We start from the raw sequence: 17549 nt of genomic DNA on the forward strand, positions 1-17549 counted from the left end.
AGCTGGAAGCGCGTCACTGTCGTCTGCGACCTGAGCTACTCTCTCCACGCCTTTATCCAGCCCTGCCCTCCACCGCTTCTACGTCCGCGGTATGGGTCTGCGGCCGCGTGGATCCGTTAGTGGGTCCTGCGAGTTCTCACTGGGGAGGAGGCCTAATCTAAGGCCTCTTGGGGCCTGCAATTTCTGTGCCTTCCCACACTACCTCACGTATCCAATGCTCAGTTAGGACACGGGTGCGAGGCCAGGAAGGACCTCCCAGTATCCATCCTTGCACATTTGGGATATTGCAGAAAAAGAAGGTAATGCTTTCAAGTATTTTTAATAATAGTTATCGAGATCCTGACTGGATTCCAGTCCAGGGAGGCACGGCAAACCGAGGCAGTGTGGACCGCACACATCTAATCATCACCTGATGGCTTCTTAAATTAGCAAGGTTGATGGCTTCTTAAATTAGCAAGGACCGGAGAGAAATGGATATGTGGGGAGTTCTGGGAGGAGAGATCTTCTTTAGAGTTTCCCTTGGAAGTGGGTGGCGATTACGCATCCTATTAGCAATGCTAAAAAATCTGACTAAAAGTTTAGTCATCACAGCCCCAAATAAAGTATTAAGAGCTCCAACAAAATCACCTCTTAAATTCTCAAATTGGTTGCTTCCCTAAGCTCCTTTAACCAGACTGTTAATTATCTGGCCAGTAATGCTCCTGAGCAAGTAATTTCCTGCATGGCTACGCACTCTTCCCAATTAGACCATTGAAAGCTTTTGGAAGAGCCTAGAATCAGAACCAGAGGTGACGGTGCAAGTCAGCAGAGAAGGGAAAGTTTATTAGAAAAACAAGAACAAAAACAAACAAAAAAAATTAAACATTGGTGTTGGGACAGTTCGTTAACTCTTGGAGGTAAAAGTTAGATTCCTTATAAAAATATACACCAAATTAAATTCCAGTTGAATTCAAGGGTGAAGTGTTAAACACACATGCACACACAGATGTACATAAAACAAAGTAAAAAATACATAGATTAATATCTCACCTCAGAATGGGGAGGGGCTTTCTTAAGTATAAAAGCTAACAAATCTTAAAGGAAAAGCTAAATAAATGTAACTACCTACATATAAATTTTTAAACTTTGTAAGTAAAAATAAATATACAATAAAACAATGAAAATCAACAAGAAAGAGCAATATCATCAACAAATATGGTAAAGAGTTTATATAATATACCAAGTTTTAACAACTCAGTAAAAAATAGACAAAGGACATGAATAGATATTTCACAAAAGGAGAAATATAATAAATATAAAATGAGGTTTAACTTTGATAAAAGTAAAAAGCATACATATTAAAACAAGTATAGCATTTCACACATCAAATTAGGAAATTCAAAAATATTTATTTTTACACAAATATTACATGATATATTCTTATTGCAAAATCCAAGCAATAAAGATAAATCTAACATTATTTGACCATTCGTGCATCAAAACCATTCTCAGAGGTTAACTATTGTTATCAGTTGATGTTTACTCTTTCCAACCTCTTTCTATGATCATATATTGAAGTAATTTTGCTTGATAATATTCATTATAGTTGATACTTCCACACTTCTAGTGGTAATACAAGCTTATGTAATCTTTCAGGAAAGTAATGTGGCAATATATATTAAAAACATTAAAATGTGCATACTCTCTGATCCAGGAATTAAACTTCTAGGACATTATTCTAAGGAAAATATCAGGGATATACACAGAGATTTAGTTATATGAATATTCTGCACAAACAGTATTTATACCCTGAATAATTATCAGAAACAAATTAAAATACCACATTATAGTAATGAATACTTTAAATAATACAATCATTAAAAGTCATGTTTAGAAGAATGTTTATTCACATGGAAAAATGTTCAAGTTCATTTTCCATGGAAAAGGCAGGCTCCAAAACTGTATACATTAAAAAACTTGCCTATAATGAAGTCCATCAGAGAGCATCCATGCACACAGAAAGCTTCCAGTCAACTTGTTAGTACTTCATTCTTAAATATGAGGACAGCCAAGGATCATGAATGCCAGCAAAACAAATGACAAAGGAACCCAAGAGACAATGCAAACAAAATTTTTTTTTCAAAGAAAACATAAACATAGAAGATACTGCATTCTATTCATGAAGGAAATAGTATGTTAAAAAAAGAAAAGAAAAGGAACCTTCATTTGCTGAAGAAAGCTCTTAGAAATTAAAAATATGATAGCTAAAATAAAAATTTCAGGAATAAGCCTGGACGATAAGTCAAATAAATACCTAGAAAGTCAGTTAAAAAGGTGGATAATAAAAGCACATAACTGTGAGTGTAATTAATAGCACTGAATTATATAGTTGAATTTGGTTGAAAGGGAAATTTTACGTCATTTTTGTTGCTAGAATAAGAACTAAAAAACACAGTGAACCCTGTTATAGATGATGGCCTATAATTAGTAGTACAACTATAGGAATATTCTTTTCATGAATTACAACAAATATACATCATTAATACAAGGTATTAATATATTAGGATGGTATATGGGGAAAATACACTTAATGCAAACTATGGACAATAGTTAATAGTAATATTTTAATAATCTTTAAAAATCTTTAACTTAATATTTAATAATCTTTCATCAGTTATTAAAAAGGTAACTGTTAAAATGTTTAAAAAAAAGTGCAATCATAAAAAAGTGCTATCATCAGTTGTAAAAAATGTTCCACACCAATGCAAGGTGTTGGTGATGGGGAGGTGTATTTTATGCAGTATTGTTCTGTAAACCCACAACTTCTCTAATTAAAAAAAAATTTTTTTAAGAGAAGCAATAAGAAAATTAAAGCATCACTCAAGGAAGTACATCATCTGGCAAATAGGGATTCCAGAAAGAGAGAATAAGAAAACATCAAGAAGAAAATTAACAAAGAGAACATACAAAATATTTTTTTGGAACCGAAGAGGTCCAACCCAGGGCTTAGTACAATAGATTGAAAAAGAATGATGCTGAGAAATTTTAGAGCATAAGAGATAGAGAAAATATCCTAAATGAAAATGTCCAAAATGAAAAACATAAAACATATTACATATTTTTTACATACAGAGTGTCAGGTTACATCAAAAGTACAGGAATCCATGGATATGAAATAATTAGAATATGCAGATTTTAGAGTAAGAATTTAGATTTCAGGTTACCAGGGGACTAGATGGTGTAGAGAATAGGAAGTTAAAGCTCAAAATGTGTACAATTTCTATTTGAGATGATGGAAAAGTTTTGGTAATGGATGGTGGTGATGGTAGCACAATATTATAGACGTAATTAACAGCACTGAATTATATATTTGAATGTGGTAAAAGGGAAATGTTAGGTTGTATATATGGTACGAGCATAAAATTTAAAAAAAATCCATGGAACCACATATCACAAATAGTGAACCCTAAGTTAAACCATGGACTATAGTTAATAATACAGTTATGAAAATGTGCTTTCATCAATTGTAGCACATGTACCACACCAATGCAAAGTGTTAATAATACGTTGGTATATGGGAATCCTGTATTTTATGCATGATTGTTCTGTAAACCCATAACTTCTCTAATAAAATAATAAGGAAGATATGGACAAAAAAATATAAATTTAGAGGTCATATAACAGATGGTGGAAGCTGCCTTTTAAACTCTGGAAGAGTACTAACAAATTTTATATTTACTCCTGAAATTTGTATAACCATTCTATCAGTCGAGAAAAAAGAAAAACAAAAGTATTTGCTTAATTGGGTTTATTTTCACTATAAATTTTTAAATTGCTGTTCCAGTTTGCTAATGGTGCCATTTACAAAACACCAGAGATGGATTGGTTTTTATAAAGGGGGTTTATTTGGTTACAGAGTTAGTCTTAAAGCCATAAAGTGTCCAAGGTAAGATGTCAACATTAGGGTGTGTTCACTGAAGGATGGCCAATGGCATCCAGAAAACCTCTGTTAGCTCTGAAGGCATGTGGCTAGCATCTGCTTGCTCCCAGGTTGCGTTTCAAAATGGCATTCTCCAAAATGTCAGTTTTCAACAGCTATCTTCAAAATGTGTCTCTCAGCTGCAGCTAGCATCTGGGCCTTTTTAAAGTACTCCAGTAACCAATCAGTAACCATGCTGAATAGGTAGGGCCACCCCTCCATGGAAATAATCCAGTCAGAGGTGTTACCCACAGTTGGGTGGGTCACATCTCCATGGAAAAAACCTAATCCAAAGGTTCCAACCTAATCCACACTAATATGTCTGCCCCCACAAGATTGCATCAAAGAATATGTCTTTTTCTGGGGGACATAATAGATACAAACCAGCACATTCCACCCCCTGGATCCCAGAAAAACATATTCCTTCCAAATACAGTAGATTCATACCATCACAATATCACAAAAACTTAAATCTTATCAGTAACAGTAGGTAAGTACAAGATCCCATCAAAATCAGTGACAGGCGTGTTCTGTCCTAAAGCAAAATTCCCTTCTGGCTGTGGATCTTTGAAACTTAGAACAAGTTATCTGCTTCTAATATACAAAGGAGGGACAGTCATAGGATAAATATTCCCATTGCCATAAGGAGAAACAAAGGAAATCTGGGTTAACAGGATCAAAACAGTTTCTAAAACCTGCAAGGCAAACTCCATTAGATTTCAAAGTCTGAGAGTCATTCACAGAATAACGTCTTATCCTTGGGGCTTGAGAGAGCGGGAATCCAACCCTTTCCAAGGGCCTACGGGGCAGCCCTTTTCTCTCCAAAAGCTGGGGTGAGTGCTCCAACATATCCACACATGGGGAAGAACACCTTCTTCTCAGCCCAACCCTCCTCAAGCATCAAGGTGCCACCCAGACTCTCCCTCTCTGGGGCAAAGGCTCTCCCTGCTCCGAATAGTCAGGTGGTGACCAGGCTCTCCCAAGTCCCTGGGGAATGTGCTCCACCGCCTTTGGGGTCTGGGGTGGCAGCACTCTTCCTGAGCATTGAGGCCAAAGGCCCGTGCTCTACCTCCAGGGCAAACTCACCCTTTACACGTGCATGGGCTGCTCCACTCTCCCAGCCCGAGACCTCCTGACTCCAGACCTCAATCTCCATGGCTCTGTCTTTGAAGAAATTATTCCTTCAATTTGTTCCTTCGTCTCCTCCAATCCAGACCAGCCATGGCTCCGGCTGTACAATTCTCTCAAAAATGTCGTTCGCTTGGCGTGAAGCACACAGGGATCAAAAACTTCAGACAATAAGACTTTCCACAAATCCTTTCTGGATAACTCCATCTCCAATCCTGGCTTGTACTGAGGTGGTGGTTGGGTTCCATGTTTGGTTAAATCCTCATGTGGGGCTATAGCCTCGGGTTTCACTTTCTGGAAGCCCAGAATCTTCCAAACCATCAATTTCTGGTTTCTTTGTACCCAATAGTTCAGTTCTTAGCTTATCTCTCTCCACTCACATTTTACTGTAAGCTGCAAGGAGAAGCCAGGCCACACTCTTGATATTTAGTGTCGAAATCTCATCAGCCAAGTATCCCAAGTTGTCATTTTTAACTTTTGCCTTCCATCCAACACCAGGACTCCATTTTGCCAAATTCTGTGCCACTTTGAAAGAGGTATCGCCTTTCTTCCAGTTGGCAATGACACATTCATCACTCTGTCCAAGGCTTCATCAGAAGTATCTTTATAGTCCATAGTCTACCAACAGTCTCTTCAAAGCAGTCTAGGCCTTTTCTATCAAGCTCCTCACAATTCTTCCAGAATATTCCTCTTATTCATTTAAAAAGCCATTCCAACATGTTTGGTATTTGCAAGCTCAGCAGCACCCCACTTCTCTAGTACCAAAATCTGTTCCGGTTTGCTAATGCTATTTGCAAAACACCAGAGATGGATTGGCTTTTATAAAGGGGGTTATTTGGTTACAGAGTTACAGTCTTAAAGCCATAAAGTGCCTAAGGTAAGGCATTGACAATAGGGTACCTTCGTTAAAGGATGGCCAATGGCATCCAGAAAACCTCTGTTAGCTCTGAAGGCACGTGGCTGGCATCTGCTTGCTCCCAGGTTGCGTTTCAAAATGGCGTTCTCCAAAATGTCAGCTTTCAACGGCCATCTTCAAAATGTGTCTTTCAGCTGCAGCTAACATCTGGGCCTTTGTAACTCTATTTTTAAAGTACTCCGGTAACCAATCAAGGTCTACGCTGAATGGGTAGTGCCACCCCTCCATGGAAATAATCCAGTCAGAGGTGTTACCCACAGTTGGGTGGGTCACATCTCCATGGAAACAACCTAATCCAAAGGTTCCAACCTAATCCACACTAATACATCTGCCCCCACAAGATTGCATCAAAGGATATGTCTTTTTCTGGGGGATATAATATATACAAACCAGCACAAATGCATATCTATTTTTTATTTTTGTGCTGTTCATTTCACTGTTCTGAAAATCCTTAAAATCTTTAATCTTTTCATCCAGCTTTGTATATAAGTTAGAAAAAGGATTATAATCAAGCTGAAGATATGTAAATACTTCTTTTTAAAAAAATAGTTTTACTGAGATGTATTCACATACCCTGAATCATCCACAGTGTACAATCAGCTGTTCACAGCACTATCATATAGTTGTGCATTCATCACCAGAATCAACTTTTGAACATTTTTCTTACTCCAAAAATAAATAAATAAATTAATTAATTAATTTAATTAAAGTAAAAAAAGAATACTCAAACATTCCATCCCACCCTATTTTTCATTTGTTTTTGTCCCCATTTTTCTACTCATCTGTCCCACAGACTGGATAAAGGGAGTGTGAACCATGAGGTTTTCACAATCACACAGTCACACCATGTAAGCTACATAGTTAAGCAATCGTCTTCAAGAATCAAGGCTACTGGGTTGCAGTTTGACAGTTTCAGGTTATTTCCTTCTAGCTATTCCAATACACTAAAAACTAAAAAGGGATATCTATATAGCACGTAAGAATGCCCTCTGTAGTGACCTCTCCACTATATTTGAAATCTCTCAGCCACTGAAACTTTGTTTTGTTTCATTTCACTTCCCCCTTTTGGTCAAGAACGTTTTCTCAGAAAGTAGGCTCAGCCTCTCCTTTGCAGCAGCTTCACAGGGGCACACCCCAGGATTGAGGGCTCGTCCTGCTAAACTGTCAGTCCTCAATGTTTGCAAGAATGCCATTAACAACCCAGGTGGGGAAGTCCAACATTTCCGCATTCTTCCCCAGTTCCCCAGGGGTCCCTGAAAATATATCCTCATTCTCTGCCCAGATTACTTTAGGATGTATCTGAATTTCACACTAACTTGCCAGATCTCACTTCTTATTCAAACTACAATATAATCATGGTGTTTGAATAAACTGACTATACAAGTTAAATTATTTAGAGTGCTACGGAAAATATAGATCCATCACCAAATAAACATCTCTTCCCTTGGTCTCACACAAAAATTGGAGGTTTAAAACATAGTCGATATCGTCCCTTACCCTTTGGTCTTATTTGCCTTAGTCCTAACCAGTTCCCTTAGTTCATATCTCTAACTGAGGTCTGAACTCTTTTTCAGCTTTTTTTTACAGTTGCTGTATGAGGTAATACTGACATTCATAGCTGCAAGCTTTAGCTCTGAGTTTCAGGTGTCACACAGATACCGAAAGTTTCAGAGACCAACCAGATTATACACAAGAGCTCAGCATCTCAGAATTTAGAGGTAACCATTATAACTCAGGAATAGATGTGACTGCTGTTAAGAGCTTACAATCTAGGTACCATTACGATAAGCATTCCCATGATAAACTGTGTGCTTTAAGATTCAATTCTCAGAGTTTACACATTATAGTTAGTCCATAAGAGTGAGGCATTATAATGTTTCCTTTCGTTTCTGTTGTACTTCACTCAAAATGCTGTCCTCAAGATCCATTCACTTAGTGGAGTGTCTCACAGCCTCATTCCTTCTAGCAGCTGCTCAATATTCTATAGTGTGTATACATAACAGTTTACCATTCCATTCATCAGTGTAACCCTAGGCCACCTCTATCCATTGCAAATAGTGAGTACTGCCAACATAAACACCAGTGTGCAAATGTCCATTCGTGTCCCTGCTCTCAGATCTTCCAAGTATATACCCCACAATGAGGTTGCAGAACCTTATGGCATCCACAAACTTAGGTTATTGTGGAACCACCACACTGTCCTCCAGATAGGCTACTCCATTCTGTTTCCTCACCAACAGTAAATAGGTACATCACTCTCCATGTTTTCTCCAGCACTTGTATCCCTCTGTTTATATTTTTCCCTGCGATTTTATAGAGTTATATTCACGTACCATGCAGTCATCCACAGTGTACAATCATTTGTTCACAGTTTCATCATATAGTTGTGCATTAATCACCACAGTCAGCACTTGAACATATTCATTACTTCAAAAAAATTTTTTTAAAGAATAGTAAAAAAAATAAAAAATTAAAATACCACACAGTACAATATAAGGTCAGACAGCACCACTTCCAAGAATCCCATACCCCTCCCTTCTATCCCCCATCTTGTAGACATTTAGCTTTGATATATTGCCTTTGTTACATTTAATGGACACGTATTACAATGTTTCTGTTAACCATAAACTCCAGTTTGCTTTGATTATATTTTTCCCCAATACCATCCCTTTTTCAACACCTTGCAAGGTTGACATTCATTTGTTCTCCCACATGTAACAACATTTGTATATTTGTATACTTAGTCACCACCATTGACCACTTTATGATTCACTAAGTTATATGGTCCCTGTCTTTATCATCTATCTTTCCTTCTGGTGTCATACTTGCCTCTAGCACTCCTCTTTCAGCTTTACTCACAGACATCTTTGTTCAGTGTACTTACAATATTGTGCTTGCATCACACAGTATTATTCTATCCATTGATGGATATATACAATCAATCCTATTGAACATTCTATACTCCTTCAGCATCAAATGTCCGATCTCTACCCTCTTTCTATCTGCTAACTTGTGTTCTCAGCTTTTGACTCTCAAAGTTTGCTCATTAATGTTAGTTCATATTAGTGAGACCATACATTATTTGTCCTTTTGTTTCTGTGTAAATACTTCTTAATGATTATTCTTATTAGTAATGGTCAGCTGTCTATGTACTTCCAAAAGCACCAGTATTATATTACACAAAAGAAAACTATTTATGCTAAATGAAGTAGAACGTTCAATTATAGTTATGCATATGACCAAAATTTCCACTTTATATAAAAACGTTATACTAAAGCTTGGTTATAAAGTGACACTACCTTTTTTTTTAACCTTTCTTTTATGAATCTGCTCATAATAAAAATGTAAATAATTTTTTATTAAAAAAAAAGTAACAAGAATCAGAAGGGGCATTGGACATCCCCAGTGCAGCTATGGGAAACTAAAAGACATTAAAGCAATGCCTTCAAATTCTGAAGAAAAATAATTTCCAAGCTAGAATTTGATACCCAAACTATCAATAAAGTGAGAGAAAATGTAAAAATGTTTTTAGGCATACACACTCTTAAAAAATTAATTTGTTGTCCACTACACCCTTTCTCAGAAAGTTACAGAAGAATATTTCCATCAAAATGTAAAAGGAAACCAAGAAAGAGTATGGTAAAGGATTAAGGAAACTGGATCCAACACTGAAGAAAGGTGAATAAAATTCCTAGATGATAAGAAGGAAGTCTCAGGAAGGAAACTATGCAGCAGGCCAGAGGACAGTGAATCAAGAGTGGAAAGGAGATGAAGATGGAATGTCTATGGGGAAAAAAATGATGCTGTTAGAGTATCTGAAAGTTGAACATGTGGAAAAATTGTATTGAGAAGAATTAATGAGTCCTTCCCAATTAAAAATAAATAAATGAACAGAGGAAAGGGAGGTCTCTTGTTCAAGTAGATTGGCAAGGGCCTACTTGCAAACACTGAGAAAATGCTGGAGTTGGAAAATCATCATATGGCAACCGTCTTATTAAAGATTGAATCAGGCATGCATCATGAATGGATGCTCAGTCTAGGGGGAAATTTGATAAGGAGCAGAATATTTGCATGATCTTCAAGTATCTCCCCATAGACTTATAAGTTGCAAAGGAGGAAAAAAAACCCAAACTTATACTGGAAAAATTGGGCAAATCTTGGGCAGGTGATCAAAATTAATATCACCAATGAGGAACAGAGGGCCATTGTGTGCTTCCAGATGTGATACCCTGAGGACACAAATCACCTATTCAGGGTTCCAGCAGAGAATGGATAGCCTCAATCTAATCACTCAGAAACATCAGACGAACACAAGATGAGGAACATTCAATTAAAAGAAAAAAAGTGTGTGCTGGGGACAGAAAAGGGGGACTACAACCTTCAAAGATGTCAATGTCATAAAAGACAAAGGCTGTGAAAATGTCCCAGAATAAAGGATACTAAAGAGATGTGACAACAAAATATAATATCTGGATCCCACGCTGAAGAGGAAGGAATGCCGTAAAGGATGTTTTGGCTCAATTGATAACATTGAAATAAGGATGATAGATTAGATGAAATTCTTGTATCCATGTAAACTTACATATATATGGAATTTATGAAGGCTGTGGTTAGTTAAGACAAAATTTTTTCCTTAGGAAATATACACTGAATTACTTAGGTGGTAAAAAAGCCATCATGTATGTAACTCACTCTCAAATGGCTCAGAAAAAAATTATGTATATGTACATGTATACATATATATAAGGAAAGAGAACAAATGATAATGCAAATGGGGTAAAATATTAACTATAAGCATTATAAGCTTATCCGGGTAAAGGGTATACAGATATTCATGGTACTTTTTATGTTTGAAATTATTTCTGGATTAAAAAATTTTTAAATACTATATATGATACTAATGTTGTACCACATGTTTTATGTATGTTTTCATTTAAAAAAAGACTAAAAGACTAGGCGGTGGGACTGTGGGTGACTTTATTTTTTCTATAAACGAATACATTTTTGTATCCCCCCACAATGAATAGTAATGCAAAATGTTAATAATAGGGAAAACTGTGGGGAGGGGGGCATTTGGGAACTCTGTACTTTTGCATGATTTTTCTGTAAATTAACTACTCTGATAAAAAACCATAAATAATAAATAAATCAATGCCGATGTTTTCTATTCAGAAAGAAATAATTTTTTGAAATGACAGCTGAGGCATTCTGTGTTACTCCTGATCTATGCCTTCAGAACCACCTACACGAACGGCTCTGGAGCAGATTGGCGTCCTGATAGCGTTTCAAGTTGCCTTGCAATAATAAAATTAGCCGTATTAAAACACCTGGTGTTTATCAGTTTCCTTCTAAGATGCTCCAGGCTTTTAAAATTATACTTTATCCCGAGCATAATCCTTTGAGGTAGAGACGGGCAGGTTGAGTCACGCCTCAAAACAGAGACGTTTTTCCCTCGCCTTAAAAAGCACACTCCGAAAGCGGTGCAAATTCTTCCCTTTCTCTCGTACTGCTGGTTGTTATCGCGAATCTGCCTTCAAGCACACACGAAAACCAGCCACGTTGAAACTCGACCTTTCCTATATAGGATGTCACCCCCCAGGTATCGAGGACTGAATCTTTATGCTCTTGAAGCCAGAAAGTATGGTTGTGCAGAAAGCAATCTAAAATATTTTCAGAGATTAGGGATCCCTGGTTTCTGTAGCAGATTGGTTACTTGGAGGATGACAGACAGCAGTGCCGCCTCGTCCCCTCCAGGGCTTCCTCTGCCCCCTCACTCCCCATATTGCTTGCTCTTACTGAAGTTGGGGCAGAAGTGAACCTAATGCTTTGTATAACACTAGTGAAATTTTAATATATCATTGATTAGCCACTGCTTTTTAAAAAGCAGGTCTTCATATATTATCAGATATTTACTATGTGGGTGTGGGTCTCAGTTTTGATGTTCTTAACACATCCTACTGCCTTTCTTAACCAGGATATGAGAGGCTTTGAGAACACAAATAGCAGTTGTCAAGTGGAAATCTCTGTATTGCATTCTCTGAATAATTACCATTCCACAGAGCCCACCCTGAGCACACTATCCAAACCAGGGTTCTGAAACAGAGCCAGCTGGGATCAGGACCACCCCACTTCCAAGCAAAACATCTTTGCCCAACTAACCTACTCCCTGTGAAAAGTTGCTGTAGCAGGAGTTGAGGCAGTGGCAGGTGAGGAAATTTGGAGAAGCACTGACTCCCTCCCTGTTGCTGCAGATTCAGCCGATGTTTAGAACAAAATGAGTCCTTTTCCAGTGATTTAGCTTCAGATTGCTGGAAGTTCTGCCCGACAGTGAAGTAGCAGACCAGAGATGTGGGTCAGAGCAGAAACTTTTGAGAGTAAAAGAGGCAAGGCCGATGCTGCCACCATAACCATGATATTTTTACTTCCAGAGCCTTTTCAGTTGCATTCATTTCACTGAGAGGACTTGTTTCGTTTTTCTTTTTTTTTTAATTCAATTTTATTGAGATATAGTCACATACCCTACAGTCATCCAAAGTGTACAATCAGTTGCTCACTGTACCATCAAATAGTTGTGCATTCATCACCACAATTTTTGGAGATGTTCATTATTCCAAAAAAAAAAAAAAAAGACTAAAAATAAAAGTAAAAGAGAACACCCAAAACATCTCATCCCCCACATTCTCCCCTATTATTCATTTAATTTTTGTCCCCATTTTTCTACTCATCTGTCCATACACTGAATAAAGGGAGTGTGAGCCAAAAGGTTTTCACAATCATATGGTCATACCATGTAAGCTATATTATTTATACAGTTGTCTTGAAGAATCAAGGCTACTGGGTTGCAGTTCAACAGTTTCAGGTATTTCCTTCTAGTTATTCCAATACACTGAAAACTGAAAAGGGATATCTATATAATGCATAAGAATTACCTCCAGAATGACCTCTGAGAGGAGTTTGAAGAGTCTAATTCCACAGATCTTATTGTATTCTCATAGGCCTTCTTCTTCTTTAATGCCATTGAGTCTTAATTTCCAAGGATGTATTTCCACCTTGGAGAAGCCCCCCAAAGGGAAAGTTTTGCAATTCCCATAACCCTCCTGGCTCATGACACCCTATTTAGATATTAGCTTACAGAATGCAACTGCTGAAATTGATGACTAAACATATCAAAATATAATAATAATAATGTGATATGGCATTAACTTTGTGTCAGTCTTATATCATAAGCACTTATAATATAGGAACTAATTTAATCCCTACAATAACCCCATGAGGTAGATGCTACCATATTTCATTGATTATAAAATGTCATCAATTTTAAGACTTCCCATCATTTTATTTACAATCAATAAAGAAAGAAAAGGCTCCCAATCAACAATAAATATTTTTTCAATAATCTGAAATTTACATGCCACTGCTGTTTCCATGACTTTTTATATACAAAAGTACTTTTTGTTTCAACTCAGATTTGTACTGTAATCTTTTGAAAGACATATTAAATGGGAGTTAAACTTGACGTGTAGAATACTAAGATTGTACCTAACTCATTTCAAATTTGAACAATATGAACTGACAGTTACATCACAACTGTTACTTGGCTGAAAACAAACCACAAGAAGCATCCCAGTTTCAGAAATGTTCAAATGTTAAAAATTTATTTTTAAAAAGCATGTTAGAATCAGAGAAATCATCCCCATTTTGCAGTTACAGAAACCGAGGCACAGAGAGATTTAGTGGTTTGCCGAAAAACATACAGGTAGTAAGTGGCTTAGCTAAAATTTGAACTTAAGATGATCTGATTATAGAGTCCATGCTTTCTACTGCTGAGAGACATTCAGAACTGAAAGGATTCTGTCCTATGCATCTTCACTAATCATCCAATCTCTGCTTGTATAAACCTTGCAAGATAGAAAACTCCACATCACAATTCAGCAGACCTATTTTTGGACAATTCTAACTAGAAGAAAGTCCTTTTGTATCAAAATCTTTCACCTCTTGATCCATTCTTGGGGACCAGACTGATTAAGTTAAATGCCTTTTTCCATGTGACAGGGTTTTGTTTTTACTTTCCAAATGATATGGGGACTGGTTGTTTTTCACTCATTCAACAAATATTTACTGAGCACTTACTATATGTGGGAACCACAGAGAATGCAAAAAGCCATGAAACACAGTACCTACTCATAAGGAATTTACAATCTGGAAAGGAAATAAGACATATATCAGAGATAACTATAATGCAAACTAAAAGTAGTAAATGATAAGAAATCCAGATAATAGAATTTAGATGAATTAAGAAGATATTACTTCTGGAGGAGCAGCAGGAAGGTTTCAGGAAGGAAGCAGCTGGTGAACTAGGATCTAATATTTGTATGTCTGGGCTGATGTCAGAACTTAGGCTGTGGAATGAGTGATACTATAGTAATACCTAGGAACATTATTTTGAAGTTCATTGGGTTTTTTATGGAATAATTTATGTTCTGAAAAAATCTTCTGCAAGAATTTAGGCTCTATGTCTGGTATCATATCAGTCTTTCTCATTGACAAATTCCTTATCAATGTAATGCTTTTACTGTGTTTCACTACATTTTAAAAATGTACAAATTTTTAAAATGTGTGACAGAGGAACAAGGATTGCCAGCATCCAGTCTTTGGGAAGAAAGTATCACCTTGATGATGCCTTGATTTGGACATTTTCACAGCCTCAAACTGTAAGCTAATTAATTCCCACTGCTAAAAGCCAATCCATTTCATGGTATCTGCTTTGAGCAGCCTAGGAAACGAAAATACTTCCTTTTGTTTTTTCTTTTCTAATATAAACATTTAAAGCTATGAGTTTTCCTCTAAGAACTGCTTTAGTGGCATCCCGCAAATTTTGATGTATAACTTTTGGGGTGCCTGTATCGTTTTAAAACTTTTATTTTTATTTTTTATTGTGGTGAAATAATATACATAACATAAAAATCATTTCAACCATTTTAAGTGGACAATTCTTGACATTAAGTACATTGACAATACCATGTAACTTTCACCCAATATTTCCAGACTATTAACATCATCCAAAACCAAAACTGATACTCATTTAGTGATAAACTTCCCATTCTTCTCTCCTTCGCTGGTAACCCCTATTCCACTTTCCATCTCCTGAATTTGTTTATTCTAAGAATTTCATTTGAGAAATTATGGAAATTTGTCCTTTTGTTTCTGGTTTATTTCACATAATATGTCTTCAAGGTTCATCCATGTTGTAGCATGTACCAGTACTTCAGTTCTTTTTACAGCTGACTAATATTCCCTTATATGTCTATACAACATTTTGTTTATCCATTTGTGCCGGTTTGGATGTTATGTATGGCCCCCAAAAACACCATTATCTTTCATGCAGTCTTGTGGAGGCAGATGTATTAGTGTTGATTAGGTTGGAATCTTTGGCTTAGGTTGCTTCTGTGGATGATGTGACCCACCCAACTGTAAGTGATAACTCTGATTAGATAATTTCCATGGAGGTGTGGCCATGCCCATTCAGCCTGGGCCTTGATTAGTTCACTGGAGCACTATACAAACTCAGAAAGAAGGAGCTTATAGCTAGCTGCAGGCACGATAGACACTTTGAAGAATGTACAGGAGCTGAGAGTGGAGCTGGAACACAACCTGGAACAGCAGACACCAGCCAATGCCTTCCCAAGCTACAGAGGTTTCCTGGATGCCAATGGCCTTTTTTCCAGTGAAGTACCCCGATTTTTGCTGCCTTACCTTGGACATTTTTATGGCCTTAAAACTGTACCTTTGTAACCAAATAACCCCCCTTTATAAAAGCCAATCCATTTCTGGTATTTTGCGTAAAAGCAGCATTAGCAAACCGGACTTACCATCATCTGTTGATGGACACTTGGGTTGCTTGCCTTTTGGTTACTGTGAATAAAGCTGCTATGAACACTTGAACACTCGGTGTAAAATATCTGTCTGGGTCCCTGCTTTCATCTCTTTGGGGTATATACCTAGGAATGGGATGGCTGAGTCATTTGATAATTTGATACTTAACTTTCAGAGGAATTGTCCAACTGTTTTCCACAGCAGCTCCACCATTTTACATTTCCACCAACAATGTATGAGGATGCATGGAATGAGACTGTTCACATAGCATACAATTATCCAAAGATCCAAAGTGTATAATTGCCCATGGTACCATCATACAGCTGTGCATCCATCACCACAATTTTTTTTTCAATTTTTAGAACATTTTAATTACTCCAGAAAGAAATAAAGACAAAAAAAGAAAACTCACATCCTTCCATGCCCCTAACCACCCCCCCTCCATTGTTGACTCATAGTATTGGTATACTGCATTTGTTAATATTGATGAAAGAATGTTAAAATTCTACTATCTGTAGTACATAGTTTGCAATAGGTATATTTTTCCCCTATATACCCCTCTATTATTAACTTCTAGTTAAAGTGTCATACATTTGTTCTAGTTCATGAAAGAGATTTCTAATATTTGTACAGTTAATCATGGGGATTGTCCACCACAAGATTCACTGTTTTATACATTCCCATCTTTTAACCTTCAACTTTCCTCCTGGTGACATATGTGACTCTAAGCTTCCCCTTTCCACCATATTCACATACCAGTCAGCACTGTTAGTTATTCTCACAATAACGTGCTACCGTCACCTCTGTCCATATCCAGACACTTAAGTTCACCCTAGTTGAACATTCTGTTCATAATAAGCAATTGATCCCCATTCTTTAACCTTGTTCTATATCCTGGTAACTTATATTTCATGTCTGTGAGTTTACATGTTATAATTAGTTCATATCAGTGAGACCATGCAATATTTGTCCTTTTGTGTCTAACTTATTTCACTCAATGTGGTGCCCTCAAGGTTTCTTCATCAATCCGTTTTTTTTTTTTAAGATGTTTTTGTTCACCTGCCATACTTTCCATCCTAAGTAAACAATTGATGGTTCCCTGTATAGACATATTTTATGTATTCACCACCATCACCACCATCTATTTAAGGACATCTCCATTTCTTCCACAAAGAAGGAGGAAGAGTCAATGATGGTAGAGAGACAAAAGAAAAAGAAAAAGAAAGAAAAAAAATGACAGCTATAAAGCAAAAAAAGGAAAGATAGAGTTAACCTAAAGTAGAATAAAAGAGTCAGACAACATCACCAATGCCAAGAGTCCCATACTCCTCCCTTATGTCCCCCTATTAAAGGCATTTAGCTTTGATATATTGCCTTTGTTACATTAAATAAAGCATAATACAATGTTTCTGTTAAATATAGTCCCTAGTCTGCATTGATTGTATTTTTTCCCCAATACCACCCTATTTTTAACACCTTGCAAGGTTGACATTCATTTGTTCTCCCTCACGTAAAAACATATTTGAGGGAAACCTAAGATGGTGGCTAGGTGAGGCAGGGTGAAAAAACACCTCCGTAAAAAACACTAGATAAAAAAACCAGAAAGTGACCCAGAATACCAGTTACAGCGATGCACCAGCTGGATGAGGTCTCCTAATTCCAGAGGGGCCGTAT

The 17549-nt window shown here is 36.9% G+C and overlaps 1 protein-coding gene across 5 annotated transcripts in view; it reads left to right on the plus strand.

Moving 5' to 3' along the window:
* The first annotated feature begins 44 nt into the window (after window positions 1-44).
* ERC1 (ELKS/RAB6-interacting/CAST family member 1) overlaps window positions 45-17549 on the plus strand; it is an 805513-nt gene continuing 788008 nt past the window's right edge. For all 5 annotated transcript variants that reach the window (XM_037845053.1, XM_037845055.1, XM_037845056.1 and 2 more), the window contains exon 1: window positions 45-299. The gene's annotated coding sequence lies outside the window, so the exon portion shown is untranslated. The remainder of the gene's footprint in view (window positions 300-17549) is intronic.

This window comes from Choloepus didactylus, chromosome 8, assembly GCF_015220235.1.
Source record: "Choloepus didactylus isolate mChoDid1 chromosome 8, mChoDid1.pri, whole genome shotgun sequence".
NCBI classification, from domain to species: Eukaryota; Metazoa; Chordata; class Mammalia; order Pilosa; family Megalonychidae; genus Choloepus; species Choloepus didactylus.